Source organism: Bactrocera latifrons, unplaced genomic scaffold, assembly GCF_001853355.1.
Source record: "Bactrocera latifrons isolate USDA-ARS-PBARC rearing strain unplaced genomic scaffold, ASM185335v1 scaffold_15, whole genome shotgun sequence".
Lineage (NCBI taxonomy): Eukaryota > Metazoa > Arthropoda > Insecta > Diptera > Tephritidae > Bactrocera > Bactrocera latifrons.
Window position 1 is genome coordinate 1,332,267 of NW_017534963.1, and position 20,598 is coordinate 1,352,864.

Sequence of the window (20,598 nt, forward strand, 5' to 3'; positions counted from 1 at the left end):
TATATAGTATAACATATAAAAGTACAAAACATTTTAAATTTAAGATAGATTTAGGAGACTGTTAAATTTATTTCTTATTTCTTTATTCAGTTTTATGGTGTGTGTGCATTTTTGTTTGCTAAAAAGCAGTGTATACAATACCCAAGCAGTTTCTTAGCCATCTACGTTTAATATTTCTTATGCACACATGTCTATTTGGCTTTAATTAAAGAATTTTGATAGGTTTTTGCAAATATAAAGTGTAATTTTTTTGTCAAATATACCTACTCATTCGGCCAAAAGCGCTTTTTCGATTTAGGCATGTTTGTTGTTAAATTTTAGAGGAGTTTTAGGTACTAAGTGAGTGCCCTGCATTGTCTGATAGTCTACACCTTTAAGAATACCATACTAAGTAATTGTTTTACTTCCTTAAAAGTTTTAAAGCAAATCTCCTGTTTTTGACACTCAGAGCCAAATTTTAGGTCTACATCTAAATAATTAATGCCAACAATTATGTTATGCAGTATTAAAGTGTATTAACTGAAGACCTATTCCAACGAAAAAATGATTAAGAGCTTTATTACTGAATATAAAAGCATTGAAATATATTTCTTAACGTTAGAAAAACAGATCAAGCAACTTGTATATTAAACCTTTGTTACATACCATACTATTAACCTTCAGGCTAATCTCAATAATACCAACTTATATTTACTCAAAAAGTTAAATGCTCTAACAACTAGAAAGCTCATATTGCAGTCACTTATACTATAAATAAATAAAACGGCAAGTTTTCCTTTGATTTCGTGAGTATTTATTTTCCTGCTTCAAATGTAAGTAAATCAAGCATTTTCTGTCTTCCTACATTAGGGTGAAAAGCAGCTACTTGAAGCAGCGGAAAGTTCAAGTTAGTTGCCGTTTCGCCTCAGGGTATTATTTTAAAGCGGCCGTAACCCAATTGCTTAACACACAAATAAAAATAAAGATAAATACATATATCCTCGCATGTATATATAATTATATAAATGCTATTTACGAATGCCACTTCGAGGTCATTCGCTTACTGCCTTCCTTACACTTCGTTTAAGCACACTTACAAACATATATGTATATGTGCATACACCCATACAACCGAGCTTAATACCCCTGGGTATATAAAGAAATAAACAAATAATACTGATTGTGCTTGTACAAACACGTTAACAAAATCCTAGTCAAACAAATACAAGTTAATTAAGTTAACTTGAAGATTGTTGTCATTGCCTGAAAGGCAATTCCAGTTGCGTATTTTCTGTTTTTGGCTGGGATAGATCGTTTATGTCTATATAAATGCAATTATATAACATTTTTATATAGATAATATACGGATATAAGACGTTTATATATTCTAATTTGATATAGGCTTTAAAGTGATAAAAACAAAACACAGTTTAGACGAGGGACAAATCTTTTTAACCTCGTGATGATGCTGATTATTTTTCAGTTAAAAGTGCAAATATATATACATACATATGTATGTATGTTTTAATCTTATTCTTGTTTTAATTTTATTCCTTAAACAAGAAATATTACATTTGCAAACACCCAGAAGGAAACATTTAGGGTCTGCGATATAAATATTGCTATGAGCAACAAAAAATAGTCAGACTTTGTTCATAATCCTAAAATACTTAATTTATTATTCAAAATTTATACCGTTCTCATCAAAATAATTTCCTTTGGCCCTAACACACTCATGCCAAGAGTTGTTGGCCCATAATTCAGGCCTCTGTTTACGAATACTTTCGCGCAAACGACGCATAACACTCGAATAGTATCACCCGTTGACAGTGTGGTCGGTCGGAAGAAATTTGGAGAGAACAGCACCTTGATCATCTAAGAATATAAAAAAACTGTCTGTCTGGGTTTAGATCTGCTTTGAAGTGGTTTTTCGGCTCTACTCATGCTTGCCACGGTATTCGGCTGACTGATTGTCTGCTTCCTTGTCGCAAGCATACATCGAAGACTCGTAATAATCCGTTTCATGTTTCATGCATTGTATTACAAACGTTAACGCGACGCTGTTTTTTGAAAAAAATTTGTGATTTTGGCACCTGTCGTGCTTGCACTGATCTTTCAAAATAGTTTTCACTGTTATGTATTTCCAATATTCCAAAGCTGACTGTTAACCGCCCATTCATAAACACCAGTTCCTTCATTTTATTGACGTGTTGCTCATCAGTGGCTGTTGATGGCCGTTCACGGCGTGGTTCATAGTAAAAGAGTTCTCGAGCCTATTTGAATAATTTGTACCGATCAAAAATACTTGCTCGCGACACAAAATTATCACCGAAGGCCTTTTCCAACATTCTGAACGTTTCAATAACACATTTAATTCCGTAAATAAAATTTAATGAAAATTCTTTGTAGAATAATTTCCTTCATCGTAAAAATTGTGGAATGCACTTTATATATGTACTTCAGAAAGACAAGCGTATACCAAACATTAATGAGAAAATAAGGACTTTAGAGTGCGTTCAGAAAACTTTTTCTTGAAATCATTTTTTTTTTGAACTGCCGTTATGGATTTCTCGCACGAACTADAATTAAAAAAAAAAAATATTTAAGCCGTTTTTTTTGAATAAAAAAGTATTTGCACAAAATCATGCAATTTAGGTTTTCTTCAATTTTTGAAAATGCTAGTTCTGTTGATGTTTTTGCTGAAAAAAATTAAAAATTATAGCTAAATGCTAAATAAGTAATATTTCGGAAAATCATAAAAAATGGCGTCAGGCAGCCTGCTTACCCTGAGTTATCTTGAAAAATCATCAGGACTTTCCTTGATTTTGTGTTGTAAAGATATTAGAGGCAGGCCTCGCCCATATTTCGAATATTTTGAAACTGCTTTAGAACCTTTTTCTAGCCTGATCTCCTGCACTAAATTACATTTTGTAGAAAACTATTTCCTCAACCTGAATTTTTTGACATAAATCGTATGATCTCGTTTAATTGTTGCACACAATCGTTAGGTAGAAAAAATAATGATACTCTGGGAAATATAAAAATGAAAAATTTCATTACAAAATATTAGAACTATAAACAATATTTCACCTTTGCTAAATGTAAGATTTCTCGTAGGGTCCATGAAAAGTCAGAAATAGAACAACTGTTGAGATGGGAGACATAAGGGGCCCAACCTGTAAAGATGGAGGTGATAAAATTACCTGAAGATACGATCACCACTTTTAATTATTGTTTCTTAAATAAGCTTTTTATTATTACACTCAAGCTTTATCAAATGAAAGTGTTGAGAGAAAAGTAAACTGATTTTCTTTCTAAACATCGACAAACTAAATTTGCGCTATTCTGACTTTGAATTTTAAAATAACCGAACATCATCATTTTATTGGTTTATTAAAAAAATATATTCCTGTCACCTTCCAGTGGATCAATATTAGGAATTTACTTTACTTAAAAATTCTTCTTCTTTACTGGCGTATACACCGAGTTAACAACAGTCCGTCAGGAGTTTCTTCTCTTCGCAATGTAGTGATAATTTGAAATTCCAGGCGCAGAAAGGTTTTTCTCCACCAGGTCTTCAAAGCAATTTTTTGAATTTATGACTTGAAATATGATTGTTACTAGCTTAATCTTACGAGTGTTAGAAAGCTTTTACTCTTTAGCTTAACAACACATCAGCTTCTTTTGAATTCACCATGTTATTAACTTCAAAACCTATGACTCTTTCCTTGATATCCTCTTACTTAACCAACTACGATAAACTGAGCACTTTCATTCATCAGTTAATTTAGGCTTCTAACATAGCATTTTTGACTTACTTAAGCTTTTGAGACCAAATTAAAATTTTTCAAAAACTTGGCGAGAATTGCAGGTTCACTAACACAACGAAAGAAATATAAATCTGCTAACATTCGAAGTGAATGTGAGAGAGTTTAAGAGTGGTCACACCAAATTCACTATAGAGCTGATTTCTAATTCATATTTTAAATATTTTTATAAAAATTATAGTAAGTAGAACTGCAAAAAGTATTTCTAATGCGCTTAATAAAGCTGACTTTTAATTTTGGAACTTTTGCAGATTTATAGCAGCCAGCAGTTATACCAAAACTGACGAAGAATTTAGTGAAAATGAAATAAAATTAATAATACACGGAAATCATTTTAACTGCAAAATTGTACAAAAAACAAGGAACAGCTTTGAGACTAAAGGTAAGTCGTAAACTGGACGCTTCTAATTTAGCAGATACATATTTCTCTTATTACGCTTAATTATGTGTAATAAATTTATTTTATGTTTACCAGTTGTTATTGTTGTTGCATCATTACCCACCATTATAAAAGTGTGTATCGTTCGCCAACTTTCACCTAGTCGTCGCAGAAGGATTGCAGCTCTTCGCCGTGTCTAATTTTCCTTATTTTTTGCAACTTTCTTGGTTCATTAGCTCATGCCTTTGTGTCTTACCGTGTCTTAATGTGACTTTTTATGTTTATTTCAAATTTTATAAGGCGCATATTATGCGCTTTTTACTGGCCAAACAGCCCAAGCGAGTTCGTTAGCAAATTTTATACACACACCCATGCCACTGTGAGTACGCCTTTATAGTAAAAAGGGGCTGTTTGCGCTGTTTCTCATACTTGCTTGCATTTTTGTCGTTGTGGATGGGTTTCCATGCACATAAATTAACTTGAATTGCTGGCGCCCATTAACGTAACGAGCCATGCAACCTACATCTTCCACGCTAGACTAACATATAAGTTAACACAACATTTTATGAACTTCTACATAAATTCCATTCCCACATTATATGCTAGAAACATACAAANAACGCGCATCCGCTAAATTCTTAAGTGAGCGAAACACGCGCAAACCCTTTTAGCTGACCAAGCATCTTTGGTCACGTAGGCCGGCTCAAGCATAGGTTAGATTATAAAMCTTAAAGTTAAGTGTTTTCAGTTTTGTAATAAAGCTCAACAGAAGCACATAGTGCTGCTTATAAAAAACGCATTGTTTTATTTTTTATGTTATATAATATGTATGTAAGTGCGACTGTTTATATTAACTTAGAAATTGTTCGCATTCCAGAGATAAAACTTCAGTAAGAGCATTCAAAACCCTGGCTAGGCTTATAAACAACAACAATAACGGCTGCTAAGGACGTTTAAAGACATGTGTTGACTGTGAGAAAATAAATCTCTCTCGCTTGATTTTATTTTTGACTTATTTTGTTTTGAGGATTGAAATGAGTGAACCTTGCACTATATAGTTCCTTTTGCACACATATCTTATGTTACCAAAAATTAGTGCTCTAACCGAAGCATGTGCTCAACATCTACAAAACTTTCTACTGGGTGAGAGTTGCTCCGCTCAATATGAGATCTGCCTTAACTGCGTGTTAAAAGAGCAAAACTAAGCTCACTTGTCAGCTATTGACAGGCATTGATGGTTCACCGAACTAGAAAAAAGACTATAAAACAATTTTAACAGCAATAGCTCACAATACTTGCTTTTGCATTAAAATCCGTTGAAAGAAAGTGACTGAAACTTATGCAGCTATGAAATCTGCTATGATAGCCCTATTAGTATTGACCTTTCAGTCATTGTAAGTTGAAATAGAAAACATTGCGACGATTTGGTTTCTATTTTTTACCTCTATCACACAACACTTGCAATAAGAAGAGAAAACCACTTACAGCAGTCATCAGAGGTTTCGATTTCTTTACTGAAGCATTATATAATATATTTTATCACTATTTCTATCTTTCTCGAAGTCGCATCAAGTTGAGTTATAACCCAAGCTTAATGGTAGTATAGTCGAAAGCTGTTCATCTTTTTTAAATATTTGTAGTTCTTCCAAACGTACGTCATGAGTTGAACACCTAGTTTCGTAAAAGTAGAATACCTGTATTCTGCTTAATTTTGGCCCTGATTTTCGCAACGTTTGTGTGTGCTCTGTTCTAACTAACATTTTCTCAATTTTTTCAATGCATTTAGGAAGACATATTCTTAAAGGGATAACGAGCTTCCTTTTCGAATATCTGGTTTGGATGTTTTTATCGCAAGAGTTTGCCACGTATTATTATGTAACTCCCAGGAGGAAATTATCCATGAACGATTTCGAGGTTCCCTACATTTTCGATTACATGAAATAAGGAATGTATATATATTATCATTTGAAAGAACATTCCTTGGCACTTATTTTTTGAAGATCATCTCTTTCAAATGTTGGCCACGGCTACGTTACAGATGGTCCATCCGTTGAGTTCAATTTTCGAAGACTTGTTCGAGCATTTCAACTGGTAACCGGCGAACGATAATCGTGATGGTTTTCTCCAAGGCCTTAATCGAAGTGGGATGGTCGGCATAGACTTTAGACTTTACACATCCCGACAGAATAAAGTCTATCCATGTGATATCACACGATCCTGGTGGCCAATCGACGTCAAATTATCTGCTCAACGAAGTATTTTCTTAATAGATCTATAGTTGCGATGTGTAGAAATTGGCTTCGTCTTCTTGAAACTAAATGTCGCCGAGATCACGAGTTTCAATTTCAGAATAGTCGGTTATCATTTACCATAATAGACGGTTACATTTTTACCGGTATAATTTTAGAAGAAAACACAAACTACACCAAACCCAAGTAAAGTCGTTCCGTACGTCAATCTAGAGTTGTCGCTAACGGCGCCGAATCAACTCTCCACGGTCTTCGTGTACACTCTCAGCTGTGCCTGCATTATTTTCCTCACCGCGTACTGCACTTGGTTTGTGCGGTCGAATATTTTCCAGTAATGAATGCTGGGTCTCAAGATGGGAGATAGTGATACGAATAATACGCTCAGTAGGCTGATGATACTGACCATAAGTAGAGAGAAGAATTTTCGTAATAAAGTTGAACGATTTGTAAAAATTCTTCAGATATAGGTCTTCCTATGATGAAATGCCAAACAGTATAGAACAAAACTAACATGACAGCTTGACACGACTCACGCGTGATCTGTTAAAAAAGGCTATTGATCTTCTTGAATTACCCTTTAAGTGATTAGCGTGACGAGCTGGGTCGCGTTAGGTATGTTCGTCTGTCTGTCCGCAAAATAGTCAATCAGTTTTTGAGATATCAATCTGAAACACATATGTCCGTTAGAAGCTGTCATGTAAACTGATCAATTAAACTAACATCCTTTAATGGACAAGTTTTATATTTGAAAACTTACCTTACTAAGTTTAGCACAGATATTAATGCAAGGCTATAAAAATTTGCTCAGTTTGCATCACATGACATATAAGTACATTCAAACTAACCGATAAAAGTCAAGAGGAGTAAGTTGCCGAGCATACAGTACACAGTACAGTATTTTGTACTGAATCTAAATTGAACCAAAAATCTAAAAACTTTTTGGATTTGTTTGCTGTTTTCGATAAGACTTTGGCCACCATTGAATCAGTTTGGTGTTTCCTCGACCCTTACCCCACCTTAACTCGTGCAACTACGCTTAATAACCTATTCAGCTCCCAACAAAGCTGACCTTTTCGAACAAATTAAAAGCTTCATGTAAAAAAAAAAAAAAAAAAAAAAAAAAAAAAAAAAAAAAAAAAAAAAAAAAAAAAAAAAAAAAAAAAAAAAAAAAAAAAAAACAACATAAGACAATGAGACAATGATACCTTCTAATAATTAATAAATAATGATGCAATAATGCCTTCCTTTACATAATATCAACTCAGCGCAAGCCAAGCTCCTACAGTTATATTAACACGCTCGCAATAATTCATTAGTCAGCTGCAATACCCTACTTTTATTTCGTCTAGCTCCTCCTGTTGAGACGCTAGGCCATCTATTTGGCTGTAACTGAGCCAACTAACGATGCCCTGAGGGCATGTAAATTTAACCCTTTCACAAAAAGGTCCGCCCCTATCTGATTTAGTATATCCCATATATAATATAATGCTTCCTCTAAATTAATCATTTGCTTTGTCGTTTGAAATTTTAATTGTAATATATTTACACAAAATATTTAAGTACAAAGCGATGTTGTCCTTTTAGCACGAGACATATATGAATAGCAATTATTTTGGTGTATTCACATGTGTGTGTCTAAACGTCTACGGTGCTTGTTTCAGTAACCCGCAGGTGACGCCAGTGGACCGCAAGGGGACACGTATGAGTATAACCTTTTACGCTTCGGGTCACAATTTGACTACACCGTTCCAAAGGTAGTTATGTATCAGTTTGTAAATGTATATGTGTGTGTGTATATGTATGATTGCTTGCGTTGAATTGGCGTAGTTTTGGTACGCCATCTTTAAGTTAACCTTACAATTTTGCATGTGTGGGTGGTTCTTAAATGTAAAGAGAAAATATTACATAATATTTTTTAATAAATAACCATTTTTGAATAAAGGAAAACAATTTTTAAATGTTTTTATATTCAGAAATTTAAAATTTTATTAATTTGTATCTACTACTCTGACGCCAAATGGTTTTAGTCAAGAAAATCCTACCAAACTGTCGAACTCCAGCTCCAAAGCTCATTAAGCCATCCCGCACACGTATACAAATTTGAATGTGTATGATCTGAAACTCATCTTAATTGTTTCCTAATCGGTTCAAAATATTAGATTGTCGAAAAAGTCTTTTCGTATTTCTAATCAAAGTTCAACGTATTTTCTTAATATTTATAATTAACTTTAATGAACCAAAATGTATCATTTTTGTCGACCACTTTTTGCTATTTTTCCACTAGAGACATTATTCCATTAGTGTAAAACATTTCTGATTTCTCGGCGAAAAACTGCGTGAAGTAATTTTCACAATCTTTTCTTCAAGCCAACTTTACCCCACCCCCATAACTCCCTTAGTTATGCTTTGACCAAAGCAAATAGTAGTCCGATGGTGCAAGATAAGGATTATATGGTGGATGTATCAGAACTTCCCAGCCAAACTATCCCAGTTTTTGCCAAGTCAACAAAGATGTGTGTGGTCCAGCGTTGTCCTGGTGGAAGACGAAGCCCTTTCTGTTGATCAGTTCTGGCCGTTTTTGTGTCGATTCCTGGTCAATCGTTTGACCAGGCTGGAGACTCCTTTCCAATCCCACAAATCACAAAGCATAACCTTTCGAGAGTCAATCCTGGCTTTGCGACCATCTATTGAGCTTCACCACGCTTAATCCATGATCTTTTTCGCACAATATTGTCGAATTTTTTCCACTTTTCGTCTCCTGTTACCATGCGATAATACATGGTATGACAAAATGTGATTGGCAGCACTGGAGATATACGACTGAAATGACATCATATTTCCAAAATTACTCAAATCCATATCAAACCAATGAAATACGAGCTGAGCTGATGGTATTGCAAAATATCGCTTTTCAGATTTTTAAGTACCACCTTAAAATGAGCACATCTACGAAAGTTGTATATTAGTAGAGCAAGTGGATATCAGTGGAGCTACAAGTAAAACATAAAGCTAGTCAGCAGTAGAAATTGAATGCACTGAAGCAAATAAGCAATCAACTGAGATTCGTTGATAAAAGGGTAATGTGGAAAAACGTTCCAACACACATATACGAGTACAAACACATCTCATACTTGTATTTCATATGTCTTTAATGTAGACTTAGAGGTAGGAACTATTACATATTCATTTGGTTTGCACACTAAATTATACTTTTTCCCAACCAAGCGGGTAATGCACACAAATGCAAATGTAGTGGTAAGCCGGTAATTTCGAAACCTTTTATTCTTTCTACAGAATAGTACCTTTGGCGCATACCTGTGAAACTAGGTATTTTTACATATGTATATATTCAGAAGCACATATGTATGTTTGTATGTGTTTATGTATATGTAAATGAATTTATATATCTGTGTTTATGTGTGTTTATTTACATGCTTCAAGGATTTGTGTTGTTAAACCCAAAATGGTGTTGTCGCATTTGAAGTGGGTCAGACCAATCTGTGTGTATACCCGCTTGTTCTCGTTTAATGTAAATCCATTTGAAGTGGCAAACTTTGCTTGTGAATACCTGCTTCGATTGTCCGAACAACTATAAATAAATTAAAAACATAATTTTGGCATTAAATTTCTGTTGTTATTGTTTTCATATGCATACGCATATACATACAAAAATAATAGGGCAATTGTACAGTACATAGCAAAAAAAAAAAATATTTGTTGGCATATTTTGTTTTATTTGTACAAGATAATTCCCTTCAAGGGTGATACATTGATCGTATCGAACCTCCAACTTTTCGATACCATTCTTGTGGTACCGTTTGTCCCTTGCTTCGAAATAGGCCTCAGGTTCGGCGGTAATCTCTTCATTCGTTCATAATTTCTTCCCAATGAACGTTCTTTTGAGATCTGAAAACAGAAAACAGAAAACAGTCGCTAACAGACTTGTGATATGGTGCATTGTTTTCGTCATGCAGTGCTTTCTTCTTCAATACAGCTTTATGCACGTTACAAAAGCATGTTTTAGCTCGTTGGCCGGTCGCCAGTATGCCGGTGCAAGCCCTTTGAATGGCCTCAACATCTGCACTTATTCGAAAAGGAAGAAGTCGCACGGTGCCATATCAGGTGAGTGCGGTGAGTGGTTAATGGTTAAAACGTGATTTTTCTCCAAATAATCGTCCTTCGAATGCTGGATTCTTAGCAATTTTTCGACGTCAATCAATTTGTGCGGAACAAACAGTGTACACACCCCTTCCGTAAGCCCAAAATGCGGTCAAAATGCGAAATCAAAGTTTTGGAGATGCTCAATTCCATTTCCATGTATATTAAAATATTTCGGTGAAAGTTTTACCAATTTAAAAACCAAAATTTAATGTTGGCTCTTTGTTCGAAGCTCATTTTCGCACCGATAACACAAACATACTGATACTTAAAATGTAATAACTTCAGTGAGTATATATTTTCCTTCAATTTTATAAGTGCCAATTACGAAAATTCATAAAATTAAACTAGTTGAAAAATTTACCCATTTTCATTAAATTTCCCTAAATACTTAATTCATGGCAATTTAGTCGTACATGGTAATCTCAAAAATCATACATTCAAAAATTTTCATTTTTGAACTATAATTTTTGCATAATAAATTAACAAGTAAAATAAGTGCAATAACTTTTCGTCCAGTAGCGCCAACAAAAGTTTTTGCGAATTTTCTTAAATGTTTGTTCTTAAACGCACGCTTTTAGTAGTTCTGTCAACGCCTTACCTCCACAGCTCCTTCCAAATATGCAACATTCTTTGTCCAAACTTTGGTCATAGCCAATTTGTCAGCAACTCATTCCTTACACATTTAATTGGCCTAAAAAGTTGAGGCAAACTTCGGTGAAGTAATTAAAGAAAGGTGTGAAAATATGACTTGAGAACACAAATTTCGTATGCGGGTGGCATCACTAATGATGACACATACACATACATTCATATGTTTAAGAACAATTGAATCTATGTAGGTATGTATGTAAATTTACATATAGACGTTCATCTGCATATAGCTTTAAGCAAGTAAGGCTTCAAGACAAACATTTCAAGGCGAATTTATGCACTCATACACACAATTGCACATGTACTAAGCATAATCTTCTTGAGAGTACGGCTAGCATAAATATGCCCAAAAACTTTTAGCGAATTTCTGTCAAGAAAATAAATTGTTGCTCTTGCTTTAATTTCAGTTTAAAAGCGGAAATTGTTAAGATTTATGTCAATATTTAGAAATTATTTTTTGTTCCACTCTCATCAATATGTTTCAAAATTTTCTTTAACTATTTGTCTATCTTATTGCATTTTATGAAGCGGCATCGATGAAGAAAAAATACTATTAAACAGTTAGGCAAAACTCTGTTTAGAATCTTCAAGAAAAGCCTTATTTTGATAATTTATTCAAAGAGTGTGGAAAGGCTAGTGGAAAATCTGATAGTATTTTTTTTACCAAATAGTGGCTACTGGACCAATTTTTGGCAAATATTGTTTCAAAAAAGCCCGTACGGGCGACTGTGATTATTAGAACTCGCGATATCTGATATAAAATAAAACATCGGATCCACATAAGACTTTTAAGAACAGTATTAAGGTACGAGGTTTTTTGTAAATCGATAGCCCTTTAAGGTTCTCTTTATTTTTGGAAGTGGGAAAAAGTGCAACAATGAAGAACATAGAAGGCTAAGACATCGAACAGTTAAACTTGTTTCCTATATTTTATGAATCGAACAATGGTTCTGGGAACTGGAAATGAATTTTAAGCCAAAAAATTTTTTTTTGATCGTTTGATTGGCTTTATCCAATAAAATCATTAACAACGTTGAGATTCTTCATATGCCAACATAATAAAATTTCAAAACACCAGAGTCTCCGTCACAATCAGAGACATTGTTTCCAATGACCATGAACAAAAGTATAATTTATTTAAAAGTGTTCTTCAAAATCTATGTCATCACCCTCAGGGAAATCCATTGTGTCAACGTTTTTTCCAATTATCGAAACAGTTGTTAATGTTAACTTCCGGAATAGCCTTAAATGCGCTCAGCGCCTCACGTTTAATATTTTCAAGTAGGCACAATTGAACTTTCTCAAAGTTTTCACTGATCCTTCGAATACTCCAACAATGTTTGTTAGATCCCTTAGTTATAATCGTTAATTCTCAGGAACCTTTCCTTTATTTTTTTTTTTGCTTTGCTGGCGATTAGTTGATGTTGATGACCGTCCTAGATATGTTTCGTAGTCTGTGCGTTCTCGACTCTCTTTGAATAATTTGCACCAATCAAAAACAGTTGCTCGCGACAAACAATTATCACCGAAGGTCGTTTCCAATATTCTGAACACTGTGGCACCAGAAATTTGATTCCGCACGAAAAATGTAATGGCACTTCTTTGTTGAATAACTTCAGTCACCGTGAAAATCACTGAATGCACTTTATGTATTTCAGAAAGACAAGATTTTACTAAACACTAATGATTATTTTGATGTACATTTGGCACATTTGCCTACAAAAAAGATATTTCAAGAAAAATGCTTTCGCGTGAAATTTAAATTAAAAAGTCCTAGTATTTTTTGGCCACAGTATTGACTATCACACTGGTTGTTATCAAATTTTAGATTTCTTCTACTTCGTAGTTGTTCTGTTTTTTAATGCATTTGCAAATATAATTTTAGAATTTATTCTGGATATTTTCACACATTCGTGTAAGATTTTCCACATTATGAAATCGTTCGCAAAATGTTACTGGAAACTTCCCACACGCTTCATAAGTCAAGATCATGGATATCTATGCATCTTTTCCCTTTCCAAACAAGAAAAATATTAAAATATTTTTGTTTAAGATCAAAATTGCAGCCGCAATTGTGGACATCGTGCCGGATCTTTGTTTTTACGTGTCAATTCAACTATTTGTTTAATTATTATACACCTAATAAATAAACATAAAAAATAATTTTCTATTCCTCATGACTGTGCTTGTTTATAAAAACAAAACCCAGGCGGCTTAGTTAATTTCATCATTAAAAAAAAAAATCGTCAAAATCAGTGATTTTTCGAAGCGTCATACTGAGATAATCCCTTAAGTTATGGGACATCATGAAAGTTCAATTTTAGTTTTACTAAGGCTTTACCCAAGGTGCATTAAGTATAACAATAAGATCTGTTCAGATCTAACAATACTTTAAAGCTCTCCTTATATAATTGATGAGCACTAATCAGTAATAGCCCAAATATTATATGAGAAATTTCATAACACTCCCAAGAAAAGTATTCTGAATATTCAAGATTTCGGAACTAAAAAGACTTTCTTCTATTAAGGGATATTCTACTCTAGAAATCAAATTTTGCGCAGTTTTTTGAATTTTTGTTTAAAAAAAAACCAAAAATATTTTTATTATCCATTTTTTCATGGTGTTTTTTTAATTGATATCTTAAGAATACAGAAAAAAATTCTACAAAAAAATATTTAAAATTAAAATAATTAGAGGGGGAGTGGTGTGGGAAAAAGAGACAGGTGTAAAGAAAATGGCGCATCCTGGTGGTGACATTGATCTTGACTCGCCTGGTGGTCCGAAAAAAAAATATCAAAATAAATTCTTAATCAGTAAGGATGCTGTTATCCCTATTTTAGGGAATACGGAATTTTCTTTCTTTTTAAATAGCGACTGCCTGAAAATAAAAATCTTTTTTAAGTTTTTTTGAAATTCCTGAATTTTTTTTAAATATTAAAAACGAAGGATTAAGGATTATATAAAGATATTCGATAAAGGATTATATAAACAAGGTTAACACAAAATTTCAAGTAAATCGGTTGAATAGAACTTGAGATAATGCCGGTACCTTTTTCCACACGGTTTCAAGAAAAACGCGTTTAAATAAGTGAGTCTACCTACCTACCGGGCTAGGTACTGCGTCACAAAACTAACTGTTGCTCTTAAAATAATTCCAGTCTTTAAAAATCCTTTCGAGAATATGTTCATAAGGGTCTAAACTTTAAATATATGAAAAAAATCGAATATTTCAAAATTCTAGAGTAGAATACCCCCTTAAATTGCAATTCTCAATCCATTTATGTTTATTAAATTCGAACTTTTTCTCAATTAATGTAATCACCTTTACACAGCAAGCGACCATAAGCTCGCGTAAGCCGCAAATTATTCCATCAGATTTACTCTGTCAATATTGGCGCTTTTGTGAAATTCAAAACACAAAAAAAAAAAAAAATTAAACAAAAACAAAACAAGAAACTTGAAATAAAAAAAGTTGATAAAAACGACACCAGCGGATGGCGCTTAATGGCGTTGCGCTTTCACCCGTTAAGCCGACGCATTCATAATTCAAGTAACATCAATAATAAAGTCATTAGGGCACAACAGGATTTTTGAGTTGTTGTTGTGGCGGTTGAGGCCATCCTGCGTATTCCCTTTGCTGCAGTTGACGACTGCCCCGAGCCAACTACCCATTACCCAGGCACGTTTAACTACGGGCGTATGCACAGCACAGCAAACACACACACAAATATACACACAGGTCAAAAATGTACCAGGAACAACAACAAAAACTTGGAGAGGAAAAAAAGGCTGCGAAATAGCAATAGAAAACGCTGCGAAGAAACTGCAAGCAAAGCGCTGACATTGTAACCCGATTATGCGTATTTATGTATATGTGTGTTTGCAGCGTTCCATGAGCAATGTTCGCCTGGCTATGGCAGGTCAGTAGGTTGTTGATATATTGTGCACCCGGCCAACAAACACACGCACAACACGCACGTATATATACCAGCACACTTATTTTCAGCAACAGCAATAGACTGATAGTGCGCAGTTGACTGCTTGGTGGACGCGTTATTCGCTGATCTCAGCTGTGCTGCTTGACTGACTCGCTGCTTGCTGCTTGATTGTGTGGTTGACTGCCTTCAGCTGGTTTTCATGTGTGTATGTGTGTGTGTGTAGCATTCGTGCTAGCTCGCGGTGCTTCAAATTCAATTTTGTTGCATCTAGTTACTATGCGTTGTTGTTATTGCTTCTGTGCAGTGGCATGACTACTTGACAATGTTGCCACTTTGAAATCAATTATTTCCGCTTGATCGTTTTATTGCCATTTTTCGCCCAGCACTCGCCACATAACGGCATATAGCGAATGCGAAAATGCTGGCGAACAGCACTGCCCTTTCCGTACATAAGTATATATGTATGTATGTGACCTTAAGTGGTGCTTATGCAACGGCATAACTGCATGCCTTGGGTTATTAGCACAGCTGCAGCTGACTTCTCAATCTCATAACACTTTTATTTATTTAAAGAGCAAATTATTTTCCCTTACACAAATGCCAGCAGTCTCACACATAAATTATTTAATTAAGCACATACCTACCTTTTTTTTTCACCCTCTACTATGCCGCATAAATTTTATATTGCGTAATAATGTACCTGCCATAATTATCTCTCCTTGACTCGCCTTCCATTTGCTGAGGGGGTAAAGTGAAGTGATAAAATACCTGCTTAACTGATATTTATTAGCGGGTACGCAAAGTGTAGAAAATGCGAAGAATTAACGTACTGCACACCTGCTATCGCTTGATCTACATGGCGTATGAGTGACATTCCATAATGCTCTTAATTGCTTCAAGTATACATATAACGTCAAATGAAATATAAAACAATGTATCAGCAAAGTTGAGTTTTTTTACTAGAGGCCAATAAAGCATATTACATAATTTTTAGTTTCTGCCATTATATACCTACTATATAACCAATTTATAACCAAAATTAAAAAAAACTTTATGACATTTCTATTTTATCTCATTTCTTCTGCTCCTGTGAACTTATGAAAAGTAATTTTATGTACTTTTACATTTTAGCGGACAATGCGCTCATATACAATATAATTATCAAATAGCTTTGCTTGCATCGCATGGAATGTAATTTATTAAAGCTCCCTAAATTTTAATTATCGCCTCATTAGTCGAGCTCTTATCATTACCTTGAATGTTATCATATAAAGGTTGGAGAAGTTGAAAGTTTTTTTCAGCATAAAACATATTTAAGAATTTTATTGAATTTTGATACATTTTTTCATTGAGTTATTGAAAAAGATGCTTGATGCAGTGCAAGTGTACTAAATTGAAGCAAACTTATTAGTATTGTGGGCATAATGGGACTCGATAAATATGTGTCTCATGCAACCATCGGTCCACTTGGTTTTCCTTAAACTAAAATTTTGATAAAAAAAATAGCTATTCCAAATGCCTTCAATACTAGATATGATGAGACATAGTCGCTTGCACGACTAGGAAGTTAGATTACAAATGAAAACCGATGCAATAAAATACAATAAAAGATCGCGATGCAATCCTCGTCTATCTAAATATGTATATCTATCTACGCTATAGCTTAGGTTAATGGCCATTATGTTCTTACAAGTTCTCCAACGAAAATATTATTAAAAATGTTTTTCAACAACTTAGTATTTTCGGTGTTGAGGGTATGTGATTCTTACGGTTACATTCAATGTTTTTTTGTCTCTGATCTGAATATTTAGTTTTGGTACAATCAACCTTGCAGTCATATAAAATTATCCAAACTAAAGAAGTAATAAATCTGCAATATATCTACATATATTTAGTACACATTCGATGGCTTTGAACAATATGATAAATGAGTGCAACATTTTAATTGAGATTTCCACTGATATTTAGTTCTTTCCATATTTAGCTTGCATACCTGCTGTACGGAAAATTTACAACTGTGTTCTGTAGCAGTTTTCTGATATTATTTAGCTCATAGTTTTGAAATTTTTTCTTATGGTTCTTTTTTGCTTTATATGAAGACAAAAAGAAGTTCATACTTCATATTTTCCTGCGCTGCTTCAGTGGACTATGGATCAGTTGATGACTATTACATTTCGTCTCTGCTTCTCGCCCAAAACTTTCCCTCCACTCTGGACTAAGAGCTTCGAAAACCTCCATATTTTGAGGTTTGGGATGCATTATCATTTAGTACATACAAAGAAAGCAACAAGTGGAACTATCAAGTATACCTTTAAATGTCAAGCAATATTTCTTGTGGAATAAAACTGATTTGCTTTCTCAAGAGTAATTGAGAAAAAGGTTCACTCAGAAAATTCAGTTTAATCTGTTCATTCAGGAACCTAAGTAAGTAATAAGCGATTATAAAAAGAGCTTATTAAGAACTGCTTGGATCCTTGTAGGGACATGTTGCGGTGAATAAGATATTTCGAATGCATTAGCATTTAGTATATATAAAGCAGCGTAGAGTTATGAATAGAGATAGTCCGTGGATGTTCAGAAAGAAATTTCTTAATTCCAGCCCATATATTTATAAAAAGGGAAAGGCATTCCATGAATATGTCAGAGAAATATTGAATGAAATTTGTTCTACCGCTTATTTTATCATTACATAGGTTTCTTGGGATGAAAACAGCCTTTTCTCAACCATTTTTTTCTCATAATACTGGTTTTGAAATATCTTTTTTGTTTTGTAGTGTTTCGAGATCGTATATTGAACTCACCTTACCAACGATAAGCATTGGTCCTTGATAGAACTTCATTACAAAAAATTGAATTAAGTTCATCTATGCACTTTTGAAAGTGTAAAAAGTAATCACGCGAAATTTTTCGCTATTTAGTTCCATTCTCTGTCGTAGATGAATATTTTAGGTTACTGTAAACAACATAAATAGCGCTCGTACGTCAAAACCTTTACAACAAAAGTGTAAAATTGTACGATAAAGTTGTTGGTTACCAGATAGCATAACTAGGGCTGCCAAGCCCCAATGTATAAAAGACAACCTACGTAAAAAGCAGTCTACAAATAGATTTCTACATAACTCAGTTTTCTCAAAATCAATTGAATACATACATATATAACATATGAAATAAAAAACCAAGCTGAATCCCGATGTAACTAAGGGAAATGATAGAAGCAGTTACTTCCGCCCTAAAACGGAAGACAATTGATAAGATTAGATTAATCTCTAGCAAAACTTTCTTCCGCTTTAAGAAAATAAGTAAGTTTTATAAAATAAGGTTAATCTCTAAACAAAAATCTCTTAGAAGCCTAGCGAAAGCTGCTTATTCAGAGCATGCCGAATTTAGACAACTGCTATTTGAACCTCACGGGAACTTAGTGAACTTTTCCCACACCCATTAAGCTTTAACTTCAAAACTTTTTTATACTTTCATATCATTCAGACGATCTACGTTGCTATTGGAATATTTTGCCATTGATTCACCGTGAAGTTTACATTTGTTATATTCTCTTGGCATTTGCTCCTCAAATTACCCCACAGGGAGTTAGCGTAAAAATATTAACTTCAGAAAAAAATTACAAAAAAGAAATAACAATAAAAAAGATAAAAACAAACATAAAACAATAAAAAATGCAATGATAAAAGTTGTTGTGTTAAAGAAGTTATATAAGTTTAACACTCGCTCGCWCGCTCGCTCATTGTTAAGTAAAATACTCGCCGCCGGCCATCGAAAACAGCAGTAAGTGAATTGATGCGGCAAAGCTTAAGTAAACGAACGGCCAGGGAGAACTTAAACGAAACAGTAGAAGATATCAGCATAACCAAAGGAAAGTCCAAACGCACAAGCACACAATTGCACAAACCTGCAAACAGCAACAGCGCACGATAAAGTAGTAAGCGCCAGAGTAGTGGCCAATTAGGGCAGCAGCTTAGGGGAGCGCTGATGACCAATTGGATTGTATAAGCAGGCGGCAGTACAAAACATGCACATCGTTCTGTGTATAGAGGACAGCGTACTAGCAGCAGCGCATTGCACAGAAGTTGACAAGTTGTCGCATTAATTCAACATTGTCTGGCAAATGTCAATGCTACCGCCAGGCAGCTGGACTGACAGGCGAGCGCTAGTTAAGCACACGGTCTCCATTGCCGTTTCGTTACTAAGCTAGCCGTCTACAATAGTCAAGAGCAAGCTAGGAGGATTTCACTGCCACGTGGTAGTGTTCATCTATATATATGTGTGCGTGTGTATCAGTGCTTTCATATCCGTTGCTGCTGTGCAAATACTTTGATACAACAAATAGCCGGCGGCGGCTGACAAAGCCAACTCGGATCAAACGCCAGTTAAATGCAAGGCGAGAGTAGTAAAGCTGCTCTAACTGCAGCAGCGAATTATTGCCCCCGCCGCCCTTTCAATATAGTTATTTGCACAATCATACGTAGAATTTTGTTCCATAAGACTTCCGGTTGAAACTGCAAAAGCATAAATATTGACCCCAAAGGGCGTTTGCATAATAAAGAGCAATAATGTTGGTTGACTGGACGTTGAAGTTCAAGCAAAGTTGCTGGAGAGAGGCACAAAGTGGAGAAGTAAGCCAATGCAAACCGCTGTAAGAGTCTTGAAAAAGTTCTGCATTACTTCGATGACGATTGGCGCACTGGTGTGTGTGTGTGTGTTAGTGTTGAAACTGAAGAAGACAAAGGCGAAGAGCAGCGGAAGGGAAAAGCGTGTTTTGTTTTGTAAAAAGTGCGCAGCAAAGTTGAAAAACCTGGACCCTCTACTAATTTGCAGAGTTTCTCTCTACTTTTTTCATATTTCCTTCCTGCTTTCTTCGGAGAATTATTCAATTGCTTCGCGCCAATGACCCGTCACCGACATGATGGCAATGACAGTGAAAATTTATAAGCATTCTTGTTACTCTTACACACAAATGACAGCAGGACTGGTGGCTACTGCTGGACTTCCGCAAAACGTGTTGGTGTTGGCATCTTTTCATATCCGCCGGAATCAATTCTAAAGAAAGTGCATACAAAACATAAAGTTAAACTATGCAAAGATGACTAGTGAGAGCCTGACTACAGCAGCATTGTCGCGTCTGGATAGCAAGTCAGCGAATATCGTAGCAATTTTTCAAATACGCACCAGGCACCTTAACAGTTGGTAATGTATACGGATCAGTTATTAGACACAAGCAAGAATCTTCATATAACATACCATAACATAACATAACTTAACTTAACTTAACTCAACTTGACATAACTTATCTTAACTTAACTTAACTTGACTTGACTTAACTTAACCTAACTTGACTTGACTTGACTTGACTTAACTTAACCTAACTTGACTTGACTTAACTTAACTTAACTCAGCTTAA

At 34.5% G+C, this 20,598-nt stretch overlaps 1 protein-coding gene across 3 annotated transcripts in view; it reads left to right on the plus strand.

Moving 5' to 3' along the window:
- The window catches only part of LOC108965918, a 424,784-nt gene that overhangs the window by 274,448 nt on the left and 129,738 nt on the right, over nt 1-20,598 (plus strand). For all 3 annotated transcript variants that reach the window (XR_001993151.1, XM_018928599.1, XM_018928600.1), the window contains exon 3: nt 4,058-4,188. The gene's annotated coding sequence lies outside the window, so the exon portion shown is untranslated. The remainder of the gene's footprint in view (nt 1-4,057; nt 4,189-20,598) is intronic.